At 48.4% G+C, this 27,975-nt stretch overlaps 1 protein-coding gene and 1 long non-coding RNA gene across 27 annotated transcripts in view; one reads left to right on the top strand and one right to left on the bottom strand.

Annotated features, from left to right (window-relative positions):
* MSI2 (musashi RNA binding protein 2) overlaps window positions 1-27,975 on the top strand; it is a 438,300-nt gene that overhangs the window by 92,397 nt on the left and 317,928 nt on the right. The gene's annotated exons all lie outside the window — the stretch shown is intronic.
* Window positions 9,955-20,306, bottom strand: LOC146398177 (uncharacterized). 2 transcript variants are annotated; one of them, XR_014821272.1, is made up of 3 exons: window positions 20,169-20,306; window positions 18,951-19,290; window positions 9,955-13,981 (listed from the first exon to the last, which is right to left on the bottom strand). It is a non-coding gene; the product is annotated as an uncharacterized LOC146398177 (long non-coding RNA). The 2 variants fall into 2 exon arrangements; XR_014821271.1 differs by lacking the exon at window positions 18,951-19,290 and having other exon boundaries at window positions 9,955-13,984; window positions 20,169-20,238.

Raw genomic sequence — 27,975 nt, forward strand, 5'->3', positions numbered from 1 at the left:
GTTCCCTGGTGGACTAGTGGGTTAAAAATCTGGTATTGTCCCTGCTGTGGCTTGGGTTTGATCCCTGGCCCTGGAACTTCCACATGCCAGAGGTGTGGCCAAAAAAAAAAAAAAAAAAAAGGTTCAACAAGTGACATAGCCCATTCTGATGTTTATTCTTAACAAAACTTGAAACATGTAAATAATATATGTTTTTGTACATGTTTATATATTTATATGTTTATGTATTTTAAATTTATTCTGGTTATTTTTAAGATAATGCCTTAAAGATTTGGGGCCACCTCATAGTCTTATCAAATACATACAGTTATGTGTATTGTTTGTTACAAAGAGAAACCCTGCCAACATTTTAGTATAGCAGATTCCTTAATTAACCGGCCAGTGGTCGGGACCCCTGTTCACTCCTGTTCCTGGAAGAATGGGTTCTGACAGTCCTGGCTCTTCGCACTGGTCCTTATATTGCCATAGATAAGAATAATGATGCGATGCCACCCTCGCCTTCTGTGACAGATGGCATTCTGCCTGTGGAATGTGTGTCTTAATACATCTACCTCTTAGCTAAAAAAACCAGAAAGTTGTGATCTGTCTGGTCTTGCATTCTAGAAGGGAAGTGGGAATTAGTGGAGGACGCCGCAGTGTACCCTCTTATCAAAATGGGAATTTTGAGACTTCCAGAATAGCTCTTTAAAAGTGATCTTAGCTATTCTTCTGTTTTAGCAATGAATGCCTCAGCATTAGTGCAGCCCTTTTCAAATTCTAAAAGGAGTTCCCGTCGTGGCTCAGTGGTTAGTGAATCTGACCAGGGACCATGGGGTTGCGGGTTCGATCCCTGGCCTTGCTCAGTGGGTTGGGGATCCAGCGTTGCTATGAGCTGTGGTGTGGGTCGCAGATCCGGCTTGGATCCCGCATTGCTGTGGCTCTGGCGTAGGTCAGCGGCTACAGCTCTGATTCAGTCCCTAGCCTGGGAACCTCCATATGCCGCAAGTGCAGCCCTAGAAAAGACCAAAAAAAAAAATTCTAAGAGACCAGAAGGAAACCCAGCATCCTCCCCCTGGGTCTCCTGGAGTTGTTCTGTCCTCAAGGTTGTGCATGGGATGTTCACTGAGTGCCCTTCCCAGGGTTTCTATCTATGCACCTGTACCCCCTGGGAAGCAGAGAAGAGGAATTTCCTCCCAAGGTCGCTCCCTTGGCAGAGGAGGTTGTGTCTGGGTTCCTCACAGCACCTGCTTCAGGGAATTAGCTGGAATGGGTGTGATCAGTTCCTCCTCAAGAGGTCCAGGCGACCCTTCGGTCCTTTTAAGGACTTTGGGGTGTAGGACATGTCCAGCTGTTCCTTCTTTCCCTCATTTCCTGACCCTCTGCCAGGCTCCGGGCTAGTTTTGAGGAGTCAGCCGGGAGCGAGGTGAGCGCATTTGGTTTCTGGCTTCTTGGAGCTCACAGTTCATCTGTAGGGTATGGGCACAGTTCCTTTGTGCTCTCCCGTCCTCTCTCCTCCTCACGGATGCACTCATTGCAAAATCAAGGGTGACACTCTCGGAGATTCTAGAATCTGCTGTGCCTTCTTCAAAGCTATGTTCCTTGCACGCTTCGGTGCTTTACTAGCTAACACAAGTGACGCGCAGTACATCTCACAAGGGCTTGGCCCCACCTGTGGCGACACGTGTGGGGACCGTTGGATGAGGGGGCTGATATGGGGGAGTCTGGGAAGAGGGGTGGGTGGTGACAGATGCCTGAGCGGCACCCCTGGACTAGAGACCACCTGTCAGACTCAGGGATTCAGATGTTCAGGCACCTTTTGTGCCCAAGAAGATGGCCTGCCGGGGTGGGGTAGGGAACATTCCTAAGTTGGCGTCTCTCTTCTCCCCACCTCACATCCCTTTGCAGGCTTCTGAGCTTTCTGCTCTACCTCCATTAGGAAGAATCTGATGTTGCCTACATTTGTGCGTGTTAAGTCGCCCCACTAATAAGCCTTTCATCTCAAATTATGGCCCAAGAGGCTTTGCCTCTAGTGCAAAGGCTTGGAGTCCTAGCCTGCAGGTTAAGGAGGTATCAGGGGGCACAGAGATGCCTTCTTGAAGTTTTTCCAAAGTAAGAGCCTTCTCACGCTGACTCTCCATGGGGGTTCCTGGCTGGCCTCTCTCTGCCTCTGTCCAGGGTGGAGAGGCCTGAATGAGGGTCCAGCCTCTTGTCCCTGGACCCTCCCTGCTCCACTTGGGCTCCCCCTCTGCCCACCATCCTCCTCTGCCCTCCATCCTCTCCCTTGTGATCGCTGCCTGGCTTTTGACCCAGCCGAGTCAGGGTGGGGGGTGCGTGCGTGTGCGTGTGCTTGCAAGCATGTGCTCATGCTCATTGGAGGGGATCTGAAGCAGCAGACGTGGAGAATGAAAGCTCACGGGAAACGCATGGCAAGCTCAGAGCTTCTCCATTTGGCACAGTCGGGGAGTAACATTTAAATCTTCTTTTTAATTAACATTTATGAGCGATCCTGACAGTGATTAAAGAACGGGAAGGCTCTCAACATTTGAGTCTGTTGTATGGATGGGGCGGTGGGTTGGGGGGGGAGATGAAGAAAGAGGAAAGAAGAGCGAGGATGGAACGTTGGAGTAGCTGCTTTAGAAGCGTGAATTGTGTACATTAGTGTCCAGGCACCATGGCGTGAGTGGCCGTGGTGGAAATGCTCAAATAGGTGAAGAGGGGACCTCTGATCAGGTGTATTGCAGTAGTCGGTTGTTACACGTGTGCTTAGGTTCCTCCCGTGCCGGCTGCTTACAATCCAGGAACAGTGGAAAGAGTGGGCACACTGGCGCCGGGGAGCTTATCAAGCAGGGGGATTTTATTTTATTTTTATTTTTTGTCTTTTTGCCATTTCTGGGGCCGCTCCCGCGGCATATGGAGGTTCCCAGGCTAGGGGTCAAATCGGAGCTGCAGCCACTGGCCTACACCAGAGCCACAGCAATTCGGGATCTGAGCCGTGCATCTGCAACCTACACCACAGCTCATGGCAATGTCGGATCCTTAACCCACTGAGCAAGTCCAGGGATCAAACCCGCAACCTCCTGGTTCCTAGTCAGATTCATTAACCACTGAGCCACGACGGGAACTCTCCAAGCAGGGGGATTTTAGAAGTCATTCTACTTTGAAGCCTTTCAAAGCCAATGTTAGGACTATAGACACCTAAATCCCAAATAGGAGAGCCAGGGAATGGTTTTTTAATCCAAGAATATTCTAGAATCCAGTGGTACCTGAAACTCTCTTGAACACACCCTACTTTGCTGTCCTTTTGAAAGAATAAAAGCATATCCAGTGACTAGTAGGTGTCATCTGAATGGGTTCGTGCTGACGGATGCCGTGTGAATTATAAATGAACCATATGGAACCACTTTATATTAAGTAACTTACGTGTTCCAACGATGGTTATTTAGGTTGTAATCTTCTCAAAATCTGTTGCTAATGACTGGTGTATTTTCACCTGAGGTGGTTATGCTCCACACCCTGTTGTCAAGAGTGCCAGCGTGTGTGTGTGTGTGTGTGTGTGTGTGTGTGTGTGTGTGTGTGTGTGTGTGTGTGTGTGTGTTTTCATAGAAGAATATTACTGCGAACCATATTTCATGGTCTGATCACTTCTATGTTTTTGCCTTAGATTTTCAGAGAGTGCTCTGGAATAGCCATTTTAGGGATTATGTTTATTTGTCCTAAAACGATGCCAGCTTTCGGTTTGTCCAAGGAAGGGATATGTCTGCAAACACATGGAGTATTGGATGGAATCACCATGCAATTGGCATTTGGAGTCTGCCCATTGCTTCAGGGTAGAGTCCAGGTGCCTTCGCATCAATCTGAGTTTTCTGATCCTCCCTCCTCTCAAGCATCATCCCTTGTCTCCCTCACCCCCTTCTGGATGGAACTGCTGGCAGTTCCCTGGTGCTGCCATCCGTGGATGCTTCTGTGCCGCTGATGGGAGCCTTGGCCTGGCTTGGATGGTGCCACTCCATCTCGCTTATTCAGCTGCAGCGTCGCCTTGTCTATGAGCCTCTCCTAATCCTCCCTCCCTTCTGCTCCCGCACCTGGAAGGCTCTGCTTATCTCTGTTGATCCTTGCAGGACTTCAGACTTCTTGTTCACCCACTGCATCTTATCAGGGTCTCTGTAGGGAACGCATGCCTCACAGGAGGGGGTCATTGGAAGGACTGACTGAGGACACTGTTTATAGAGGTATAGACAGATGCCACTGGTTCAGCACCCTGTGATGGAGCACCCAGGGACCACGGCAGCCCAAGCACTTCCTGCCCCTAAATCCAAAGGGGCGGAGGAGGGAGCAGTGCCTGGAATGAAGCCGAAGCAAGGGGGGTCCCTGAGGGCACAGGGAGAGGTATTCTGCCCAGCTCACAGAGACAGGTCTCCGACTTCTTGCCTTCCACCTTCTCCTGACACTGTCTTCTCTTGGCCAAACCCAGGGGAGCCCAGGAGACCCATTCTGCAGAATCCGGTCTTGCCAGGCACCAGGCAGAGAGGAAAAGAGCAGACAGTGGTGGTTCTGGAGAGTCAAACGGAGCATAACCAGCACACAGACATGCTCCAGCGAGGGCATAATCTCAGGAAGGGCAGCAGCACCTGCCCTCATTTCTGTATCCCAGTCTCCATCCGTACCTCCCTGCTCCCACAAACAGGTGCACCCTCTAAGTAGGAGCTGAGGGCTTGTGCAGCCTCTGGACACATCTGCCACCCCCTTCCCCTTCCTGCTCGGGAGTCTGGAGCCTCTTCTGCCTATAAATGCTGGAGCCCCCGACCACCTAGCTCAGTGCCTGACTCAAGGTCTGGGTTCAACAGAGTGTTGATGGAAGGAAGGGATGGATGGATGGACGGACGGACGGACGGACGGACGGGCAGATGTGTGAGTGAGACAGTAGATGAATGCAAGAACATGCCTTGTGGAGAGATAGGAAAAGGCGTGATTCGTGCTGTCTTCTCTCCGTGAGCCTTTCAGACTCATACGGTGCAGAAGGTGTCCGAATACAAACTCAGGAAGGGAGGGCTTTCTTGGGTTTTGTGTATTTTTGCGTTCCTGGCACAGCGGCTGCAACGTAGTAAATGCTCAGCAAATATCATTCAAGTGAAGGGCTCTGCAGTCAGATGCTCTTCCCCCAAGTTGTACCCCCCCCCCCCCCCCCGTGAAGGGATCTGGTTGTGAGGTTGTGGCGGTTTGTTTTGCTTGCTTTTTTGTCTTTTTTTAGGGCTGCACCCTTGGCATATGGAAGTTCTCAGGCTAGGGGTTGAATCGGAGCTGCAGCTGCTGGCCTCCACCACAGCCACGGCACCTTGGGGTCCGAGCTGCATCTGCGACCTACCCCACAGCTCATTGGCATTGCTGGATCCTTAACCCACTGAGCGAGGCCAGGGATCAAACCCGCGTCCTCATGGATCCTAGTTGGGTTCATTACCACTGAGCCAAGGCGGAAACTCCCTGCTTTCTTCTTGAACTGGCTGTTCTCTGAGGTGCACCAGGCCATGCATCTTGGGCCTCCCATCTCTCTTTGGGGACCAAAGGCTCCTTTGGCGTCTTATCAAAGTAGAGACATCTGTGCCCGGCCTTCCTATTTATTCTTTAGATTTCTGGAATTTAGAATTTAGAAGTTTGTTCCTCTTACTCTGGAGAGGAAGTAGGAGGGGAAATAGGACTTTAAGCCTTCGATGAAAAGAGAAGGGAGGCAGATAAAGAGGGGTTCCTGGTGATGGTGTCCGGAACCCTTGCTCCTGCCGTGCACATGTCTGCATGGCCTTGCCCAGCGCCGAGCCCCCCCTCTTTTTTGCCCTTCTAGGCTTGCTGGGTCTTAATTCTGGAAGGAGGTGCTGAGGGGCCCTGCTGAGAGGCAGACGGAGGGTTGGGAATGAAAATCAGCACCTCCCTGAAACCCTGTCACCTTGCAAAGGCTGGACCCGGACTAGGTTTTAGGTCCCGAAGGAGCTGTGTGCACATGTTCAAGCTTCTCGGTCTCTCACTGGAGTGTATTTCATTTGGGTGGGGTCCCTCAGGCTCCCAGCCTGGTCTGGCCAGGAGGGCTCCTCCTCTGCGGTGACGGGCACAGAGCAATTTTACAAGGCGGAGGCACAGGATCCGGGTGTGGAAAGCAGGAAATTAGTAATGACGGGACTGGGTGAGGGTGATTCTGGTCATTTTTTAAGAAATGCTTAAAAATTAATTGGTTCTCTGCTCTGCGGCTTTCTTCTGTTGAAGCCAGAAAGAAAAGTTAAGATGGAGAACTTCCCACTGTGACACCTTTTATTTCTGGAAAGGTGAGTCGTTTAATGATGATTTGAAGATTGACAGCCCACTGGCCTGTCTTTCCCCAGTCAAGCGCCTGTCCACGTCACGTGCTCCCTTCCAGGGCAGGACAGGGCTCTTTGCTTCAGTGTTCTGGCAACTCAGGTAGAGTCTGGGCTCTTGTGTTTGTTTCCCAGACCGTGTTTGCACTTTTGCCAGCCACGAGAGGAGTGGGATTGAGCCTTTGCCTGCGGCTGCTCCTGCTTAACTCATCCTTGGACCACCTTCGGGGTAGAGTTGGAGCAGGCAAGGCTGTGCCTTCTGCAATGGATGGAGGCGTGTTGATGGATTTGACGTGGTTCCCAAGTGGCTAGTGGCAGACTCGAGCCTTGGTACCTAGTTCAGTTAGGAAGAGAGAGAGAGATTCTAAGGTAAAACATAGACCAGTGGTTTCCTTCATTATTTATTTCGGGCGTAACTGGAGATGGACAGTGGGGCAGGCAATAAATTCATTTTTCTTGTAGGGGTGTTTGTTGAACTGGAATGTCTGTACCCTCTCAAGGGTCTTTGCATTTAAGGGTTTTTAAGTCAATCAGAGACTTCATCCGATTTTTTTTTTTTCTGGGTCCCAGGACATGAAGAGCAACTTATGACGTGGCCGTGTTTCCTCCTTAGCAGTGGCACCTGGGTGGTGCCAGGGTTGGACCAACCTATTACATCTCCTTCTCCTTGATAAATAGTACGTCTGTAGCAGAGATGGGCAAACTTTTTTGGTAAAGGGGCCAGAGTAAATATTTTAGGCTTTGTGGGTCAAGAGGCAGTAACAAGGATATTATGTAAGAACTTACATAACAGGAGAGAAAGCAAATTTATACATATTTTTTGCTGATAAAATTCAGAATATACTAACAGTAACTGAGGTCAGTCTTTTGTAATGCAGGTTCACTAATAAGAAGAATGGATTTTAGTTTGGCAGGGGAAATAACAATTTGCTGAGTTGGAGTTACTGTTTTCTATTACCAAATTATTTAAAATGTTCATCTGTAAAAATAATTCTTTTTTATTTCCATCTTTCTTTCTTTCTTTCTTTCTTTCCTTCTTTCCTTCTTTCTTTCTTTCTTTTTCTTTCCTTCTTTCTTTCTTTCTTTTTCTTTCCTTCTTTCTTTCTTTCTTTCTTTCTTTCTTTCTTTCCGTCTTTCTTTCTTTCTTTCCTTCTTTCTTTCTTTCTTTCTTTCTTTCTTTCTTTCTTTCTTTCTTTCTTTCTTTCTTTCTTTCTTTCTTTCTTTCTTTCCTTCTTTCTTTCTTTCCTTCTTTCTCTCCTTCTTTCTCTCTTTCTTTCTTGCTATACCTGTGGCATATAGAAATTCCTGGGCCAGGGACTGAATCTGAGCTGCAGCCGTGACCTATGGTACAGCAATGCCAGATCCTTTAACCCACTGTGTCAGAGTTGGATTCTTTTTTTTTTAAGTCTATTTAGGGCTGTACCCTCAGCATATGGAAGTTCCCAGACTAGGGGTCAAATCGTAGCTGTAGCCGCTGGCCTACGCCATAGCCATAGCTACACCAGATCCCAGCAGCATCGGAGACCTACACAGCTTGCAGCAATGCAGGATCCTTAACTCCCTGAATGAGGCCAGGGGTTGAAGCCGAGTCCTTGCAGATACTAGTTGGCTTCCTAATCTGCTGTGCCACAGTGAGAACACCTAAAAACCATTCTTAGTTTACAGACTGTACTAAAATAAACGGAAAAAAATAGTAAAAAAAATTAAAACGCTCAGTGGGTTAAGGATCCCACATTGCCACAAGCTGCAGTGTAGGTTGCAGATGTGGCTTGGATCCTGAGTTACTGTGTCCAGCAGCTGCAGCTCCGACTTGACCCCTAGCCTAGGAACTTCCATATGCTGTGGGTGCAGCCCTAAAAAGAAAACAAACAGCCCAAATGGGCTGGAATTTGGCCCACAGGATATGGTTTTCCAGTCCCTGGTCAGTAGCTAAGTCTGCTGATCTAAATTTTGGGGTGAAAAGCCTGAGGACATGGACTAGCCCAGGATCCCAGCCTGGCCTCCTTTGAGGTGTTGTGTGGAGGCTGTAATCCTGGGTTTGGTTTATTTCTTCAGTGAACAGTGGCAGAGAGGCTGGGCGTTGGGGATGCTGGAGTGAACGAAAGGATTTAGGTCACTGCCCTTGTTGAGTAAGGCGAACAGCAAATGCGAGTGTCTGGAGGCGGGAACAAGCTTGTGAGTGGGTGTGATGGGCAGGGCGGGGATGGGAGTTTGAAGAGGGAGGCAGGGGCCAGGTAAGAGGAACCTTGAGGTCCATAAAAAGGAGCTTATGTTAGGCCATCATTGGGAGGGTTTGAGCCAGAGAGTGAGGTCATGTGATTTGCTGTTGAAGAACGAATTACTCCAGCCCTGGGCGGAGAGTAGATTTCAGAAGGCAAGAGTGGAAGTGGTTTTCCGGGGCCACCCAACCCTGCGTGTTGAAAATAGAGATGGTTCGAAAAATGCCGAGTCTGTGGTCAGGGCATATTGAACATGGTCTTATGTGTCAGACGTCAGCATCCTTTGGGTTTCAAGCGAATTCCAGGAGAAAAGGGACTGTGTCGGCTCACGAAACTGCAAAGTCCAGGAGTTTTCCTGGCTTGGTCCGGGTTGGTTCCGGGGCTGCAAAGGATGTCATCATGGCTCTGTCTGTCCCTCCTCTGTCCCCTTTCCTTCCCTCTGTGGGTTGATCTCATTCAGTCCTTTTGTCGATGGAGGAGGTTTTCCTCGAGTTGGATGAGGTGGGTGGCCTGTGGGATCCTGGAGCCACACATGGACTTGGCGACTCCAGTGGGAACGTTAGGGCTTTCTTGTGGCATCCGCATGTCCCTCTCAGGGAGGTTCACTGATGGGCCTGCCTGAGACCCAGGCCTTGAACTAGGCTCTGATTGACAGTCCTGTTGGAAGTGCATGGAGTGAGCGAGAGTCTGTTCCCCAAAGGTCGGGGTGCTGAGCAGACACAACCCCGTATGTCTGTGACACAACCGTCTGTCCCCTTTGATCTCCCTTATTTTTTTTCTCCTGGGACCTTTCTGTTGGGGAGCACCCCAAAACCCAAGGGACTCCTGTCTCATTACCCTCAAAACACAGACTCTTCCAGAAGTACAGTCTCAGGCGGACTCCTGGGTACCGTTGTAACCACATGGTTCTCTCTGCTCCAAGGGCTGGGCCAGAACCCCTCCCTCGTTCTGGCAGCGCTATTTTGAGCAGCAGGGGGATAGCCAGGGCCCACTGGGTTCCAGGCTCTGGTCTGTCTCTTACTACCTCACTCTGTGACCCTGGATGGGCCATGTAACCTTTCTGAGACTTAGTTTCCTTATCTTTGTGTCACCAAGTTCCTCTGTGCCTCAGCTCAGCTATCCACCTGATGCTTTTAAGACGTAAAATACCATTCGGATGATAGTTGTTCATTGGCCTTTTTTTTCATCCTTTGCTCAAGAGACAGCGTGACTAGGGGGAAAGAACAAGGTAATATTTGAATTCTGGGCCCTGTTACCCAGACATACCAGCTCTCCCCTCTCTGCGTAACTGCTTTGCCAGTGGGCCTGCTTCTTCATTTTTATCTTCTTGATACTTTTCTGCCCTGGCTGGACTTTGAAGCAGATAGCCTTGGGTGGGGATGCTGGCGTGGGAGAATCACCCCAGATTAAGACAAGTGTGTTTTGTCTGACGGCTTGCAAGCATCTTTAGCAGTATGACTTAGACATTGCTTTAGATTTGCAGAGGAGAGAGCACAACACGTTCTGTATTGATAAAATTTCAGCAAGACTCAAAACAAAGCAAAACCAAAAAAACACCCGCAAAACAAAACAAAAAGAGAAAGGAAACACAAAACTTCATGCATCGCTATGTAACGCCTTGGTTCCTAGTTTCTTAATTAGGCCTGTGGTTTAGCAGAGTGCATGGTCTCAATACACAGATGGTTTTTATGTAAAAAAAGTTTTTTCAAATGTTAATTTCCAGTGACTGATGTTCTCTTGCCTAAATCACTTTCCATTGTTTGTATTTGATAAGAACTGTATTTGAACTGCTCTTTTATAAGTTGAAGTCTTTTGTAATGGGATTTAACTTAGTGGTTTTACAGGTGTATGAAAATGTTAAGCTGTGTATTGTACTGGAGGGTTTGAAAATTCTTCGTCGCAGCTAATTTAAGAAAAAAAAATTAAACAGGTGATTAGCAGCTGCTTTCGGTTTTGAATGTCCTCGCTTTGGGGTTTTGTGTTTGCTCATTGGTGTGCAAATCGGTTGTGGTTATTTTGGAGCACCGAGATGCCAGCGGCTCACCTCCCCGGCCAGCTGCCCCTTGGTCTGGGGACCCTGCCCCAGTGCTCCAGGCTGATTCGTTCCCTCCTAGTGTGCTCAGCGCTGGCATTCTCCCTAATGATCCAGGCCTTCCTGTGCTATTAAAACAGTCCTGGCTATTTCTCCTTGAGGACACAAAGGTCCTCATGGCCCCTCAAAGGGGAGTTGCTTCTGAGAGCAGCGAAGCCCCGCAGACCCAGGCGGCCACACTCCTAGCGCCTCATAAGAGTGCTGAAGTTTTGGTCTCCCAAGTGACAACGTGGGGGTGGCTTTCAGCTCCAGGACCCTCCAAGGCCGCCAGAGTCGGGGACTGCATCTAGTGGGAGATATGAAGTGGGTGGCCAAGACAGGGCTGGTTAAGGATGCCAGGTTCCACATGGAGTGCAGCCCCCCAGTGTCACCTGGCTCCCGCTCGGGTCCCAGACCCCACCCCGTGCTTCCTTGGCACCGCAGGCTGGCTCTGCACAGGCCGCTGCCGCTTACTTATTAACGATGACGCCAGCGGGAGCTGCGCCACCAGCTCCCTGTCCAGCCCTTTGTGGCTGCATCCTGTTCACTCAAAGGTGAAATCGCAAACTGCCTGACTCGATTTTTCAGTTGAGGGGCTTTTGTGTGTGTCTTTCTTTACGCAGTAAGAGAGTTGTGCTTTCGTTCACCAAGATTCGATCAGTCAATGTGGAGAGAAAATGCTCAGAGAGAAATGCTTGCTGTCCAGATGAATAAATTAATTTCTTGCTTTTTCTGGTTTTGATCGGCCAGAGGCTGTTTCTCTTGACCGAGTCTGCCTTTGACTTTACCTTGGACCTTGGCTGACTTGATAAGTCAGCCAGGATGCCTGGCCATCCCTGTCTCCTCTCTGGGGTCAGCTTTCTTGCTTCCTTCTTGAATATGGTACTTCTGTGTACCCACCGCCACCCCAGGAGGTAGCTGATGGGGGCTGCCATTCCAGGGACCCACAACTTGGCAGGCTTGGCTTCAGAAGGGGTTTCCGAGGCTCTCAGTCATGGATCCTGGCAACTGTTTACCCCTGAAAAGCATCAGTGCAAAATTGAGGGCAAAGGGAAGAAGAGAAAGTCTTTGTGGGTTTTTATTTGTGTGTGTTTTAATATCTGGACAGCGTGTTGTACCTGTCAAACCAGAATGACTCCTTTGGGCATTTTTCTCTAGGCTGGTTCCAGTCCTGGGCTGAAGTTGGCTTTTCTGAAGCCTGCAGGAATGTTTAAAGTTAAGCGTTTGCCAGGTAACACGGTTAATGACTCAAGTGTGGAGTTGGAGCCTCATCGACTTACTGTCTGCCTTTTCTTGGAAACTTAGAGCTCTTTAGAGCTCTCCTCCGTATGTGGGTGTTTGTTTTTCTGAGTGTGTGTGTGTGTGTGTGTGTGTGTGTGAATAAGAACGGAAAGACCAGGATCACGTCTAGAATTTAGAAGTGGTCTGTGCTGTCCCCTGAAAACATTTCTGCAACAGAATCCTCACAGTTCTGATTCCAGCTGCCATTAACATGACCGAGGAGCCACACACCAGGGTTCTGCCTTCAGACCGACCTGTGGATGGAGTCAGGCCTTCCTGTACGTGCCTTGGAGGCCCGGCTGTGTCTGCCTCCGTCACCCCTCTCCCCTCGGCCATGCTGCCTGGTCATCACTGGCTGTGTGATGAGTTTGCGTCAGTGAATCTGCATCTCAGCACTGCCACTAGCCCACACGGTGCCTCCGGCAAGTCATTTAAACCTCCCGAAGCCTCAGTTTCCTCATCTGCAAAATGGAGCTATTAGTATCCACGTTGTCGTTGTCATGAGTGTTGGATGTCATGTGGCAGTGACTTTATGGTGGCAGCTGCCTGCAGCAACACCTGTGACTCACAGACTTCACAGGAGAGAGACTGGCAAGCATGGAAGAGGCCTTACCCTGATCCCTCTTACATGAGTCAAAAAAACTATGCAAAACTGATAGCGGCAAAATTATAAGGAAAAGCAGGAGAGTGTTGTATCCAAAATTCAGGAGTTACCTCTGAGTGAGGAGGAAAGAGGATGGGATTAGGAAAAGGCAAAGCTGATATTTTTTTGTTTCTTACACTGCCTGGTAGGTATATGGGTGTCAGTTGTTTGTTCTCATAGCGAACATATATGCGGTTCATGTTTTTGATGTCTACCCAACCCTTAAAGCAAAAAGAAGTTACCATAGTGCCTGATAGGTATCATACAATCAACAAATTTTAATTGCCATTTTTCTTGTTATTGCTGGGCAGAATCGAGGGCTAGGGAGGCCCTGGTAATGTTCCATAGAAGGGTACGAGGCTGCCATGTATGGTTGTTCAGGTGGTGCACTGAACAAGGCTTCTGATTGACTGTGGGCTGAAAGCCACATGTTGCTCCAAGGTGAGGCTGTGTCCATTTGGAGGAAGCAGGTTATTTTTCCTGATTCACACGGAGATGTTTTGTAGGTTCATGGTCCACCCTGGAAGGGCCTCGCGTAAGTACAGGGATCTTTTGAAAAGGTGAGATTGGGTTGGGTTGAACATCAGAGCCGTGTATCAGAAGCTGAACGTGGGATGTGGGATCCCGATCATCAGAGTTAAGAGGGTCCTTGGAGATTGCTTACGTCAAAGCTCTCCTTGTGCACATGAATGGGCTCAGAGAGGTTAAAGACCCAAGGTCACAGTGAGTCTGTGACTACAAGTACAAGGTTGGAGGAAGATCACTTTGGGCCAATGAACGAAGTACTGATGTTCATAGCAGTTCTAACAATTGTGTAGAAGTTGCTGCGCCCTGAGTGTTGTTCCTGTTGAAATGTAGGCGTGCTCGGGAGAGTGGGATGACACGTCACTAGGGGCCTTTCAGAGCTGTTCTTAATTCTTGGAGATCGGTTTTGTGGAGGGCGACTATATTTGTCCATAGAAGTCTCCCGATGCCACCGTCTGTCAAACCTGGGCATCAGACTGCTTCAGATGAGTTAGCAGGTGGCCCTGCCATCCCAGGGATAGGAGACATGGGGTTTTTCTGTTTGTTTTTGTTTTGTTTTTTAAATTTTTTATTGTAGTTGATTGACAATATTGTGTCAGTTTCTGCTGTATGGCAAAGTGACCCAGTCACACACACATGTACATTCTTTTTTCTCATATTATCTTCCATCGTGTTCTACCCCAAGGGGTTGGATATAGTTCCCTGTACTATCCAGCAGGACCTCATTGCTTATCCATTCTAATTGTAATAATTTGCATCTACTAACCCCAAACTCCTACTCCCTCCCACTCCCTCCCCGTCCCTCTTGGCAACCACAAGAGGTTCTCTATGTCTGTGAGTTGTTTCTGTTTCGTAGATAGGTTTATTTGTGCCACAGTTTATTTATTTATTAATTTTTGTCTTTTTTTTGCTATTTCTTGGGCCACTCCTGCGGCATATGGAGGTTCCCAGGCTAGGGGTCCAATCGGAGCTGTAGCCACCGGCCCACGCCAGAGCCACAGCAACGCAGGATCCGAGCCGCGTCTGCAACCTACACCACACTCACGGCAACGCAGGATCGTTAACCCACTGAGCAAGGGCAGGGACTGAACCCGCAACCTCATGGTTCCTAATCGGATTTGTTAACCACTGCGCCATGACGGGAACTCCTGTGCCACAGTTTAGATTCCACATGTAAGTGCTGTCATATGGTATTTTTTGTCTTTCTCTTTCTGACTTCACTTCCTATGAGAATCTCTAGGTCCATCCATGTTGCTGCAAAGGGCAATATTTTGTTCTTTTTTATGGCTGAATAAATCTTGCATTGTATATATGTACCATAACTTCTTCATCCATTCATTTATCGATGGGCATTTAGGTTGTTTCCATGTCTTAGCTATCGTGTATAGTGCTGCTTGGAACCTAATGGGTACATGTATCTTGTTGAATTACAGTTTTGTTGAGATAGATGCCCAGGGCTGGGATGGCTGGATCATCTGGTGGTTCTATATTTAGTTTTCTAAGGGCCCTCCATGCTCTCTCTTCCACAGTGGTTGTACTAATTTACCTTCCTACCAACAGTGTAGGAGGGTTCCCTTTAGGAGATAAGGTTTTGCCTCTTATCCACCCTCTGCATTTCCCAGAACCCCCAAATTCCACTGCTTACAGTGGAGGAGGGGAAAAATCTCTGTGGAGCAGCTCCAGTCAAGAGCATGTCAGGTCTCCACTGGGACAGATCTTTTTTCTGACTCACTGGGGGTATTTTAATATTATTACGAGTTCCCCTGCAAGGGAGATAGAGTGGGGGCCTTGAAGTCACAAAGACAAGGGCTCCCAATCCAGTTAGCAGCTTGGGTGGTTCTGGACAGGGACTGATCTGCCTGAACCTCAGTTTCTTCATCTGTTAAGTGGGGCATCCCAGTGCCTCTCCCCCAGGACCATGTGAGTCAGCCCTCACGAGAAGTCAGCAGTGGCAGGGTGGGTGGGGGAATTGCATGTGCCCCCCTGGCTGTGGTAACACATGGCTCTAGGGCCCCACCCCGGGAAATTCTTGCTGTTGAGGTTGTGCTAAAGCTGTGCTGGGGACCCTGGGGGACCCAGGTACCGTTTCTTCTGTAATTGACTTGCTCTGCTCTCTTTTGCAGTGAATATAGTTTTCAGTTCCCTTATTATTGTTCCCCGGCCACCCCCTAGCTTGCCAGTCACTCCGCTCTCAAGCTCCCTACCCCATGTGACGTCACTCAGCACTTTTATTTGTGTCTTAGGATATTTTGGGAAGCACCTCACGGGCACCTCAGGGGGCCTGGCCCTCTGTCAGATTGCTTAGGAAGTCTCCCTGGGGTATCTCAGGATTCAGTACCAGAGAAGAACCACAGACACAGTTTTCCAGAAAGTTCTTTGCCCTCATGCGCCCTGAAGAAGCGGATGCTTGGCACAAGTGAGGCGGCACTGGAGGTCTTGTTAGGATGGGGTTTCTGAAGCCAGACGCCTGCAGCCCTGGGGAGCCAGCCTGGGGTCTTCTTCCATAGACCAAGTGCCACAGGAAGGAGCTTGGGCTGGTACCATGGGCTGGGGCTTACCTATTTCATTTGTATATCGCTGGGATTTGTCCCCTGGCTGACTTCCCAAGCGATGGGAGGCCCAGAGTGCAACCACTGAACCTTTCCCCCTTTTATAGCTTTGCTTTCCCCCACCTTCTCTGAGCCTCTCATCTTTGGGAGGGCCACTCAGAGATAGGTTTAGGGTCTCTCCCTGTTGGGTTTGACTTCCTTGAGGATAACAGGAGCCGAGCTCAGGTGGCTTGGGGATCAGTGAGAGGAAACCTGTCCAGGGGCCCTTGGGTCCCACTTGTGAGCCCCACTTGCCCTGTGGCCCCAAAACTCCCCTAGCCCGTGAGGGCCACCAGGTCCCCACTCATTTAATATGGCGGCACTTAAGTCCACGCTGTCCCTGGACTTTCATGCCAGCTCGCAAAGAGGAAATATTAGAACTAAGCTTTATGCCCATGGAGCGATTCTCCTCTGATTTCTCAGGTCTCTTACATTTTTAATACGTCTTACCGTTTCCACGGAAGAAAATTTTTAGAATGTAGGAAGAGCGAATCTAACATTTTGTTCCAGATGAAAAGTTAATTTAAGACCGAACCAGAGGCCAAGACAAGTGTCTTCCTTTTCTTCATTCGATGATATAATTGACCCTTCTTACCTCCACGGGACTTAATATTCATTCGGCAGAGGCTAATTACAGGGTGCGAAGGTGCCGCTCGGCTGAGACGAAGATGCGGGTTTCTGTGTGAACTGCTTAATTCGGATGGTTTATGACTTGTCCATAAAATTTGCTATGGATTCTAACAAGGGGAATATTAACTCTGGGGTGGGGATGGGGGGTCCGGAGGATGTCTCCTATTGCTGCCCTTCCGAAGGGAGCGCCGTCGAAGGGGATGAATGGGGTGTCTGTTGTGCACCGTTAAGAAACTTTCCGAACCCCTAGTTGGAACGCAGGGCCTGACATTAGATTCCTCCCCGTCTATCAGTCTAGTTAGCCCTCCATCCGTATCCTCAGGGGACTGGTTGCGGGACCAGCCTCGGATACCCAAATCCACGGGTGCTCAACTCCCAGGGTCAGCCTCAGTGTCCTCGGTTTGGCCTCCAGGGGTTCAGCCTCCTGCTGGTGGTAAATACAGTCCATAACCACGTTGGTTGAAGCTGCGGATACAGAGGCCTGACTTTGCACAGCTCTTGAACAACATGAGTTTGAATTGCTCGGATCCAATTACATGAGGATTTTTTTCAGTAAGTAGCTACTGCACCATCTGAGGTTGGTTGCATCTGACGATGCAGGACCTCAGATATGGAGGAACTAAAGATGGAGGGCCAACTGTAGAGTTACGTGCATATGCAGAGGTTTTTGGTTTTTTTTTTTTTGCTTTTTAGGGCCTCACTCACGGCATATGGAGGTTCCCAGGCCAGGGGTCGAATGGAAGCTACAGCTGCCAGCCTCCGCCCGAACCACAGCTCTGCCAGATCCGAGCCGCACCTGTGACCTACACCATAGCACACGGCAACGCCAGATCCTTGACCCCCTGGGGGAGGCCAGGGATCGAACCTGCATTCTCATAGATACTACTTGGGTTCTTAACCCACTGAGCCACAATGGGAGCTTCCCTCCCCATTTTCTTATATAGCCTGCAAATTATCTTTGCCACAAATAAGAACCTATATAAACTCTGGGCTCCTAGAGAAGCCAGAATTTATCTCTGGGGTAAGTGGTTGTTAGGAAGAGGGCATACTTTTGGTGATCCGTGATCCTGATTTTTGCCTTCTGAAATTAAGCAAAGCTTTATCCCCACCTGGGCCTGGGGAGCCAGATGAAACTGCATGGAACCCAAGGGTGGCAGGATCTTTGTAAACAAAAGGAGCTAAGCAGTATTCAGAGAGTGCATGTAGAAACCGGGTTGCAGTTTGTAGAAGCAGAGTTGGACTCAGGCATTTATATTCCGTGTAAGGAGGAGGAGGGAATGGGATGGACTGGGAGTTTGGGGTTCGTGGATGCAAATTATTGTATTTGGAGTGGATAAGCAGTGAAATTCTGCTGTATGGCACACGGAACTATATCTGGTCACTTGTGATGGAACATGATGGAGGGTAATGGGAGAAAAAATGTGTATATATATATATATATATATATATACACACACACACACATACATATATATATGCATGTGTGTGTAACTGGGTCACTTTGGTGTATAGCCGAAATTGATAGAACATTGTAAATCAACTACAATAAAAAATTTTTTAAAAACGTGTAAGGTTCCATATCCACTTCCGTTTTGCTCTATAATAGTGTTACAGGGAGTTCCCTTCGTGGCGCAGTGGTTAACGAATCCGACTAGGAACCATGAGGTTGCGGGTTCGGTCCCTGCCCTTGCTCAGTGGGTTGACGATCCGGTGTTGCCGTGAGCTGTGGTGTAGGTTGCAGACGCGGCTCGGATCCCATGTTGCTGTGGCTCTGGCATAGGCCGGTGGGTACAGCTCCGATTGGACCCCCAGCCTGGGAACCTCCATATGCTGCGGGAGCGGCCCAAGAAATAGCAAAAAAAAAAAAAAGAGTTAAAAAAAAATAATAGTGTTGCAGGGCATTATAATGGGAAGTCTTTATTTGCCCTGTATTGGGTGGGGGCGAGGGGTAGGGCGCAGGTACTAGTCCCTAAACTGGGGACCTTATGGCTTTTTTTTGAAATGAAAGCTCCCTGTGTGATCTGAAAAGAGAAACGGTGACATTACGTGTCTCTAGTTACCCTGCCCATCGTGGAAATTAATATCTGACCCAGTTCGTTGGCCCTGGGAGTTTACGGCTTGCATAAGCGGCTGTCGTAATGATCCATCGCCTGTTGCAACTATGTTTCCTGAGAATTGTATTTTATAGTTCTGAAGTTTTAGTCCATAAATCTTTGGAACTTGAGGTTTTGAGTTAGAGGAGCCATGTGCCAAGTTCATTTTTCATACCTGTTAGCGTCGCCTTTCCCACATTCTCTTTCTCTACACGCCACCCCTCTGATATTTCCTACTTGAAGGCATTCACGCCAAAGCGTTCGTCTTCATGTCATGCCACTTGCAGAATATTTATATTAAAAAAAGATCTGGAGAAGGCAGTGTCCAGCCTTAGTGTATGAATTATGATTGTAAAGCTTCCATTTAAAAATGAAAGCAGGAGTTCCCGTCGTGGCGCAGCGGAAACGAATCCGACTAGGAACCATGAGGTTGTGGGTTCGATCCCGGCCTTGCTCAGTGGGTGAAGGATCCAGCGTTGCCATGAGCTGTGGTGTAGGTCGTAGATGCGCTTGGATCTGGTGTTGCTGTGGCTGTGGTGTAGGCCGGCAGTTGTAGCTCCGATTCGACTCCCTGCCTGGGAACCTCCATATGCTGAGGGTGTGGCCCTAAGAGGACAAAAGGCAAAATAAATAAATAAATTTAAAAAAATGAAAGCAGTTGTGGTCCATGCTGGTGGGATTGTAAGATGGTGCAGACACGATGAAAAACAGTGAGGCGCTTTCTCCAAAAATTAAACATAGAATTATTGTATGATCCCACATCTGGTTACATACCCAAAAGACAGAAAGCAAAGACTTGCTTATAAACTAATAAACCAATGCTCACGCAACACTGTTCACAGTAGCCAGAAGGCGGAAACAACCCAGATGTTTATTTTTATTTACTTACTTTTTTGTTTGTTTGTTTTTAAATAGGGCTGCACCTGAGGCATATGGAAGTTCCCAGGCTAGGGGTCGAATCAGAGCTGTAGCTGCCGGCCTACACTGCAGCCATGGCAACATGGGATCTGAGCCGTGTCTGCAACCTACACCACAGCTCACAGCAATGCCATATCCTTAACCCGCTAAGCGAGGCCAGGGATCGAACCTGGGTCCTCGTGGATGCTAGTCGGATCTGTTTCTGTTAAACCACGACAGGAACTCCCCAAATGTTTATTTAAAGGTGAATGGGTGAGCAAATTTGTGTATACATGTGATGGAATATTATTTGGCCTTAAAAGTGAAGGGAATTCAGACACCTACCATAACATGGATGAACCTTAAAGTCATTATGCTACGTGAAGTCATCTAGGTGCAAAAGGGCAAATATTGTGTGATTCCTTTTTTAAATGAAAAATTTAAAAATTGAAGTATAGTTGATTTACAGTATCATGTTAGTTTCAGGCTACAGCACAGCAATTCAGTTAATTATATATTTTTTAGACTCTGTCCGCCTGTAGGTTATTGCAAAATAAGTATCGTCCCCTGTGCTATATATTACGTCCTTGTTGGTTATCTATTTTATGTGTGATTCCTCTTATATGATGTTCCTAGAATAGTCACCTCCATAGAGACAGAAAACAGAAGAGTGTTTTTATGTTGTATGTATTTTACCACCAAAAAGAAAGAAAGAGGAGTTCCGTGGCGGCTAAGCAGAAACGAACTCAATTAGCATCCGTGAGGATGTGGGTTCGATCCCTGGCCTTGCTCAGGGGGTTAAGGATCGGCGTTGCCATGAGCTGTGGTGTAGGTTGTAGAGGAGGCTCGGATCTGATGTTGCCGTGGGTGTGGTATTGGCTGGGAGCTGCAGCTCTGATTTGACCCCTAGCCTGGGACCTTCCGTATGCGGTGGCTATGGCCCTAAAAAGGGAAGGGAAAAAAAAAAAAAAAAAGGAAAGAAGGAAGAAAGAAAGGCTGATCCAGAGAAAAAGCTGATCTAAAAAAGAAAGAAAGAACAAAAGAGAGAGAAGGGAGGAAGGAAGAAAGGAAAGCCCTCTGTGGGTGAGTGAAGGGTATGGCCCTTGTGAAATCAGGCAGGTGAGAAACTGCCCTCCAGATGTCCTTTGAAAATGTAGCATCGCCCAGGCTCATCTGTCAAGGTTATTAACAAGCTCTCGTGGACCCCGGGTCCCAGGCTTCCTTCCAGTGTGGGAGTCCATTACGGAGCTGACCTGCATTTTCCTTCGAGGTGGGGAGTTTGGAAGCAAGAAGCAGCTCCCACCTGAAATCTGTGTGCTTGGTTGCTTTCTGTGATAATTATTGTGTTCTATTTTAAGCCACTTCTCTGTATTTGGTAACCGTCTGGGATGCTGTTTTGTTAACCGTCTCCGTGAGACACAATAAAAGGACGGAAAGATCTGGTGCTGCAGGTGGTGGGGTTTGAAGGCTCTGCTGGCTGGGTTGGGGGACGAGGTCTCGCTCGCTCGTGCAGCAGGAGACGTGATTCCCTTTGGAAGAAGACTGAGAAAAGGCGAGGCTTAAAAAGAAAAGAAAATACATATTTTCCCCTGCTCTGGAAACTGCGCTTGGCTCCGTCACAGCAGGTGGCCGAGGAACTCAATCTGTGGAAGGCATCAGCGCTTCAGCGCAATCAAAGTTAAGTGCAGAAATTTAATTAAACGGCATCAAGGATGGCAGAAACTTTGTAAAGCTGCAGTGCATTGTCAGATTCAACAATTATTGCAAGGAACACAATCCACAGATGGCGTCTAATTGATAAATTAAGGCTCTGCTTCTCTAATGGGCTTGCATTTAAGCCCCTTTTCCACCCATATAATAACCATCACCTCCCTCGCCCCTGCCTCGTGCCCCTAAACACCGCCCTGGAACTGCTGGCACTGGAGCATTGAGTCCTCAGAACCCCCCCTCGGCACCGGGGCATTGAGTCTTGAATATTTGGTGTGAATGGCCTCCAGCTCCTTTTAGTGTAAACCCAGAGGCCCCTTTTGGGTTGAGTCTGTTCCTAAAAACAAACCATAGGGTTTTCTCGGGCCTCTGCATCCTTTCTGTTCTGCTAACGCAGATGAGTTGCTCAGGGATGCTCAGGCTATTCGGTTCTTTTTTTTTTTCTCTTTTTCCTTTTAGTGTTACTGATTTCTATCCCTCACAGCACAGGATTTTGCCCAAAGGTCTCAGTTTATTTATTCTTAAAAAAAAAAAGAACCTCTGTTTTTAAGACCTTGTGGTACTTCCTGTCTGTTAACAGTTGATACTTGACTTACTTTTATTTCATAAGAAAATATTTGCTGCCTCTAAAGATCCAGCCGTGTTCAGTGGAACATATCCTGTGTTGAGACTTACTTTCAAAAACAATCTGGAGGTCTTGAATGTTGACAGCCCTTGATGTTGCAGATGAGAAAGTTGAGGCACAAGGGTTTATATGCCTCGGGACTGGTTCCTGGAATCATGTTTTTAGAGGTAGAGGAGAAGCCTTTAAGGGCGTTTGAACTACCTCCATCAAATGGCTTCCTTGCTTTCTCTCTCTTCCTCTCTCCCTCTCTCCCTCCCTTCCTCCCTCCCTCTTTTCTTTTTCTTTCTTTCTTTCTCTCTCTCTCTTTCCCTTCCTTCCCTTTCTTTCTTTCTTTCCATCCTCCCTCCCTTCTCTCTTTCTTTCTTTTCTTCCTTCCTTCCTTCCTTTCTTTCTTTCTCTCTCTCTCTTCTTTCCCTTCCTTCCTTCTTCTTTCTTTCTTTTTTCCTTCCTTCCTCCCTCCCTTCTTTCTTTCTTTCTCTCTGTCTCTTTCTTTCTTTTCCTTCCTTCCTTCCTTCCTTCCTTCCTTCCTTCCTTCCTTCCTTCCTTCCTTCCTTTCTTTCTTTCTCTCATTCATTTCCCCACCAGTTATGTACGAAGTACCTACTACTGCGTTTCTGGATGCTACAGGGGGGATTCAGTGGTGAATTTGATGCCTTTATGGAGCTTCCAGGAAATTGTGGAGGACAGACCCTAAAATAATCCCGGAAGTAGATGCTTCACTGCAACTTGTGATACATGCGGTGGAGGAAGAGTAGAGGGTGACTCAAGAGCAAAGTACAAGGTCGCCTGTAGGGAGGCATCCAGGAGGGACTTGGTGAGAATGGCGTTAGATCAGCCAGGGCAGAGCAGGGGAGTAAAAAGCCTGCTCAGAAGCTTTGTGAGCTAGACGGGCCAAAGGTGTGAGAGAGGCTGGAGATGAACAGACAGAGGCTCTGAGCGGCAGGGGAGCCCCCGTCCGTATCCCTGGTGGTTTTCAGAGCATCATACAGCCCCTCTGTCTAACTCTGGATTTTACTTGTGAATGGATCTCAGCATCTTCTATGGTACCTGGAACATAGCCGAGTCTCAGTGTTTGTCCAATGAATGAATAAATCCTCCCAATGATAGGTATTATCTTCCTGACCTTGTGGTTGGGAAACTGAAGCCGATCGGTGTAAACCCACATGCCCGAGGCCTGAACCCCCTTGTAGGGTGGCCTTCTGTGCCAGAGTTTGACTCTCCAGCCGTGTCCTCCTCGCCGTCCGCCCCCCACAATGGATGGAGGTGTGTGAATCACGTGGTGAAGGGGTGTGTAATCCGTCACTGTTACCACCCTCCCTACTTTACATGTTTCTGTCTCTTGAAAGAAAGAAGAAATTACAAAAAAAACCCAAAACTCCTTAACTTTTCTTTCTACCCCTCTTTACTAGTTGGTGGTGGAGAAGGTCCGATTTAAAACAACCTCTGCAGGAGTTCCTGTCCTGGCTCAGCGGTTAATGAACCCAATTAGCATCCATAAGGATGCAGGTTTGATCCCTGACCTCGCTCAATGGGTTAAGGATCTGGTGTTGCCGTGAGCTGTGGTGTAGGTCGCAGACGCGGTTCGGATCCCACGTGGCTGTGGGTCTGGCATAGGCTGGCAGCTGTAGCTCTGATTCGACCCCTAGCCTGGGAACCTCCATATACTGCAGGTGAGGCCATAAAAAGACAAAAAGATAGAAAAATGAAAAAAAAAATTAATAAAACAACCTTTGCCAAAGAAGAAGCAGGGGGTCCAAGGCTTAATTGAGTAACCACGGCCGGGTTCTTGCTTGATAATCCATTTGTTCTAGATGGGAAAGCAGGGGTGGGGAGTGGGGGTGGGTGGGTGGGTGGAGAGCCAAGGAATATTTACTTATTTGTTTGTTTATTTCTAAAGAATAATTGTGGGAATCGTGGCACAGAACCCTTTCTAATTGCTTTTTTTTTTTGCAATCGTGTGGGTGGCTTTTGAAATTCCATGTAGTTTACGGAGGCGGCGAGGGTTCTGTGCCTGGGACGCCAGATGATGCAGTTGAATGGCTGTTGGCTGTTTATTTGCAAGTCTGTCGTTACCAACACAGGATTCTGGAGTTCAGTGGCACAACAGTGTTTTATCTCCCTCCTCCCCCGTATCTAAATATATCCAACGAGTCCATCAGACTTGGCAGCCGTCAGGGCTGGGGCTGTCAGACTGAGTTTGCCTTGGATCCTCCGAGCGCTTGGCTTGTTTTCCGAGAGCGCGAACGTGTATTCAAATAACGATATCAGCATTAGCCTGGCAAACAGGTTAGGGGCCTTGGAGGGTAAGAATGAGGCAGCATTGGGGTATTTAAAAAAAAAAAAGGCATCTCTTTTCTCCTCCGCCAGCAGTTGTAGAGACGAGACAAAGCCACGCGAGGAGTATGGCTTCAGGCTCGCTGAGCAGAATGCGTGGGTGTGTTTCCCTGAATCGTGATTTTGGGTTTTTTTTTTTTTTTTTTTTTTTTTTTGAAGTTGTTGGAGGAGAGAAAACGAGATGCTGGCGGCTGGTGGAAAACGGTGTGTGTGGAGTAGATGGAGGTGGGGGAGTGGCTGGGAGGAGGAAGGCGGGCTGGTGCAGGCAGAGGTGGGGGCATTTTTACAGGGGCCTTTCTGGAGGACCGGTCACTATGGGGGTGTCATCTTGGCTGAGGATTCCTGGGGTGTCTTGGGTCTGGCGGAGGCCCTTGGTTCCGTGGCCTGCCTGCCCCGCTGGACTCGGCCCTTCTCTGTCTGTGCTGCCTCAGCTCCTGTAACCTAGGAACCGCGGGACCCAGCTCCCCGGTCCCTCCCCAGGGGCTTGTTAAAGGGGAATCTGTGGAAAGCAAATCAGAAGATCTTAAATCCCTGCCTGAAAGGTATCCCGTGTTCTCCAGGGAGCAGCCTTTTATAAATAAACGTCCTGAGCGCTCCTCTCCGAGTTGCTTATCTGCACAGAAGCCTCTCTCTGGGAGATGGTCCAGGATCACCATAGGATGGGCCTATGCCCAGAGGCAGCCCTGTGCCCCCGAAAGGCCACCCCTTCCAGCTGTGTGCTGTCCTGGAGGCCAGGGGTCGGGGGACACATGGGTGTGTGGCAAGTTCTCTGATGAGGTGGGTTTTGTAGGGTCTCAGGGAGGCAGAGGTTAAGGGAATTCACCCCGCGTGGGCATCAGGGACACAGAAAGACATAAGGTAAGGCCCTGCCCTGAGCAGGTCCCAGAATAAGGAGAACACAAGACACGCAAAAGAATGCATCAGAACAGTGGTTTTTCAGTTGTCGGTTGGGGACACTTGGGCATCCCTGAGACGCTTTGAAGGAGTCTTCTGTGTGGTCCAAAAGTTTTTTCATCATCATTTCAAAACTTTATTTGGCTTTTCCCCCTCTCATCCTTTCCATGAATGTCCAGTGGAATTTTCCAGAGGCTACATGATCTGTGTTGACATCATTGTTCTGATGGCTAATGGGAGGTGTGTATTCTTGCTCAAACAGGTCTCAGTTTTCATTTCTAATACAGCCCACGTTGATAGATATAACACACAAAAGCAAAAGGGCTTGAGGTGGTCCTTGCTTTTCGAGCGTATAAAAGTATCGTGGCAGGGAAATGTTTGAGAACCACGGAATTTAGAACATAGGCGGACGAGTGGCAAGTTGAAGTTATGTACTGGGTACTGAGGAGGCACAGCTCCAGGGCTGGATGGCAGGTGCTGGTGGGTGAGCTGGCCAGGGGATTGTCAGAGAAGGCTTTATTGTTTGAAAACAGGAAGAATTGTTTGAAAATAGGAAGAGTTGTTTTCTTATTTGGACCTGGACTTTGAAGGATGAATAGGAGTTTTCCAGGTAGGCAAGGAAAGGAAAAGCATCCTATAAAGAAGGAACAGCAAACTGAGGGAATGGTGATATCAAACATCATGATGTGTTGGCTTTATTCACCCATCTTTGGGGCAGAAATGGTTTCATACTGGCCTCACCATGGAATTTTTGCTGCCAGTGATTTCCAAACTACACTGCAGCTCAGAATCACTTAGTGAGCTTTGCGGAAACACCATGAAGCCAATTCCCAGGCCTGCTTTTGATCCATTGATAGGTAGCCCTCTTTGCTTCTAGAGATGGGAATGACAGGGTGCCCCTTGTACCATTTTTAGTTAGTTTGTCAAAAGTGACATCACATTGGCCCTGCGGCAAGTCTAGACGATGCCATCCTGTTGGTTCTGTGACAGAACTGCAGCGGGTCTCACTGGACAGGGGCCTTACCTCCTCACCTCACCCATCAGCTTTCAGTGGGGAGACAATGAGAATAAAGTGTGTTCAGAGGGGCGGTCAGTCGTTGTTCAGGGACCATGGGTTCAGAGACCTCTTTGCTTCTGCTGCTGAGCCATGTGACCTGAGAAGGGCTTTGCCTCTGCTGCTGAGCCTGTCCACCAGGAATAAAGCATGGTTGGACAGACTTTATTTAATACACAAGCCTAAAGCTGCCATTGAAAAGGAACCTCCTAGGAGTTCCCGTCGTGGCTCAGGGGTTAACGAATCTGACCAGGAACCGTGAGGTTGCAGGTTCGATCCCTGGCCTTGCTCGGTGAGTTAAGGATCTGGCGTTGAGCTGTGGTGTATGTCACAGATGTGGCTTGGATCCCCCGTTGCTGTGGCCTTGGCATAGACTGGCGGCTATAGCTCCGATTAGACCCCTAGCCTGGGAACCTCCATGTGCCCTGGGTGTGGCCCTAGAAAAGACAAAAAAGACAAAAAACAAAAGCAAAAACAAAAAAACCCAAAAAGGAACCTCCTATGGATAAATAATTCATTCTGGATTTTTTTTGTTTTGTTTTGTTTTTGCTTTTTCGGGCCAAACCCATGGTATATGGAAGTTTCCAGGCCAGGGGTTGAATCGGCTGCCGGCCTGCAACACGGGATCCAAGCCGAGTCTGTGACCCTACGCCACAGCTCATGGGCAATGCCGGATCCCCGACCCACTGACCGAGGCCAGGGATTGAACCTGCATCCTCATGGATGCTAGTCGGATTCCTTTCCGCTGTGCCACAACGGAAACTCCCAGTTCCTTCTGGTGGTGTTCTTAGAAAGTATTCTCTGGTGCACATCCCCTTCTCACCTGCCCTTGGTTTTGCAAAGGAAGATGCAGAAATGCTCAGATTAACAGCGTGTTTCTGAACCACCAAGAAAGGGAACAAAAGGGTGCCAAGGCTCCAGGCATCCACTCTGTGTCAGGTGCTGATCTGAGGGTATTTTGCAGGTCATCTCATCCAATGGGCAACTAGTCCTATGAAGAAGTGCTGTCACCCCATTTTGGAGATGTGGAAACAGAGGCATAGGTTCGTTCCCTTAATATGCCCGAGGCCGCCCAGAATCCATGCTTTCAAGCTTTAGCCTTTGGCTGTTAACATCACATCCTGTGCTGCTGGGGAGGGAGCAGGCCGTAGTCTGGAGGTGTTCAGAGGCACCAAGAGCCAGAGGCACCACTCTTTCTTAATAAGAATAGAAGCTCAGGAGTTCCTGTTGTAGTGCAGTGGTTAACGAATCCGACTAGGAACCATGAGGTTGCGGGTTTGATCCCTGACCTTGCTCAGTGGGTTAAGGATCCAGTGTTGCCGTGAGCTGTGGTGTAGGTTGCTGAGGCGGCTTGGATCCCGTGTTGCTGTGGCTCTGGCCTAGGCTGGTGGCTGCAGCTCCGATTTGACTCCTAGCCTGGGAACCTCCATATGCTGCGGGAGTGGCCCTAGAAAAGGCAAAAAGGCAAAAAAAAAAAAAAAAAAAAAAGAGTAGAAGCTCAAATCAGAGCGCAGGAGTAAAGTATTGTTAACCAGACTGGTAAATCAATAGACTAATTAAAAATCAAATACCTTTAAAACACAGTGGCTGGGTTAATTGTAAACCAACATTGAAATGTTAAAACTTGCCCAGCCCATGGGTTTGAATTATTAACCACGGGAGTTAATTTCAAGCCATCCATTTGGGTAGCGGTGAAAGCCCTTGGAAGAGGGGAGTTCATGTGCCCGTTCTTGCTTGGGCCTGCCTTGGCGTCCAAGGTCGTTATGGTGGCTGCTGTTTTTCTTTTTAGTCCAAATATCTTCAACATTTAGGCAGACTTCACACATTCAGATAGATGGTGGGGAAGGACGGTTTGAATCAGAAAAGGGATTGGATCCCATCTATCTTTCCAAATGGAAGAAGTGCTGTTCCCGTTTTGCAATAAAACCGTGTCCTTGGGAGGAAGGACCCCTTTTAAAGTCTTTTTTTTTTTTTTTTTTGGCTTCCAGTGTCTGAGCTGAGGCTGGTGGTGTCCCATCTGGTGCTTCCTTTGGTCTTGGTATTTCTTTCTGCCCAAAGACACCTGCGTGCTGGGGTGGGTATCGTCAGGATTGGGTG

The sequence above is a fragment of the Sus scrofa genome, chromosome 12 (genome assembly GCF_054392235.1).
Source record: "Sus scrofa isolate SSC_HxYL_T2T_F1_AM1 chromosome 12, Sscrofa_HxYL_maternal_Yorkshire_Landrace_v2.0, whole genome shotgun sequence".
Classification (NCBI taxonomy): Eukaryota; Metazoa; Chordata; class Mammalia; order Artiodactyla; family Suidae; genus Sus; species Sus scrofa.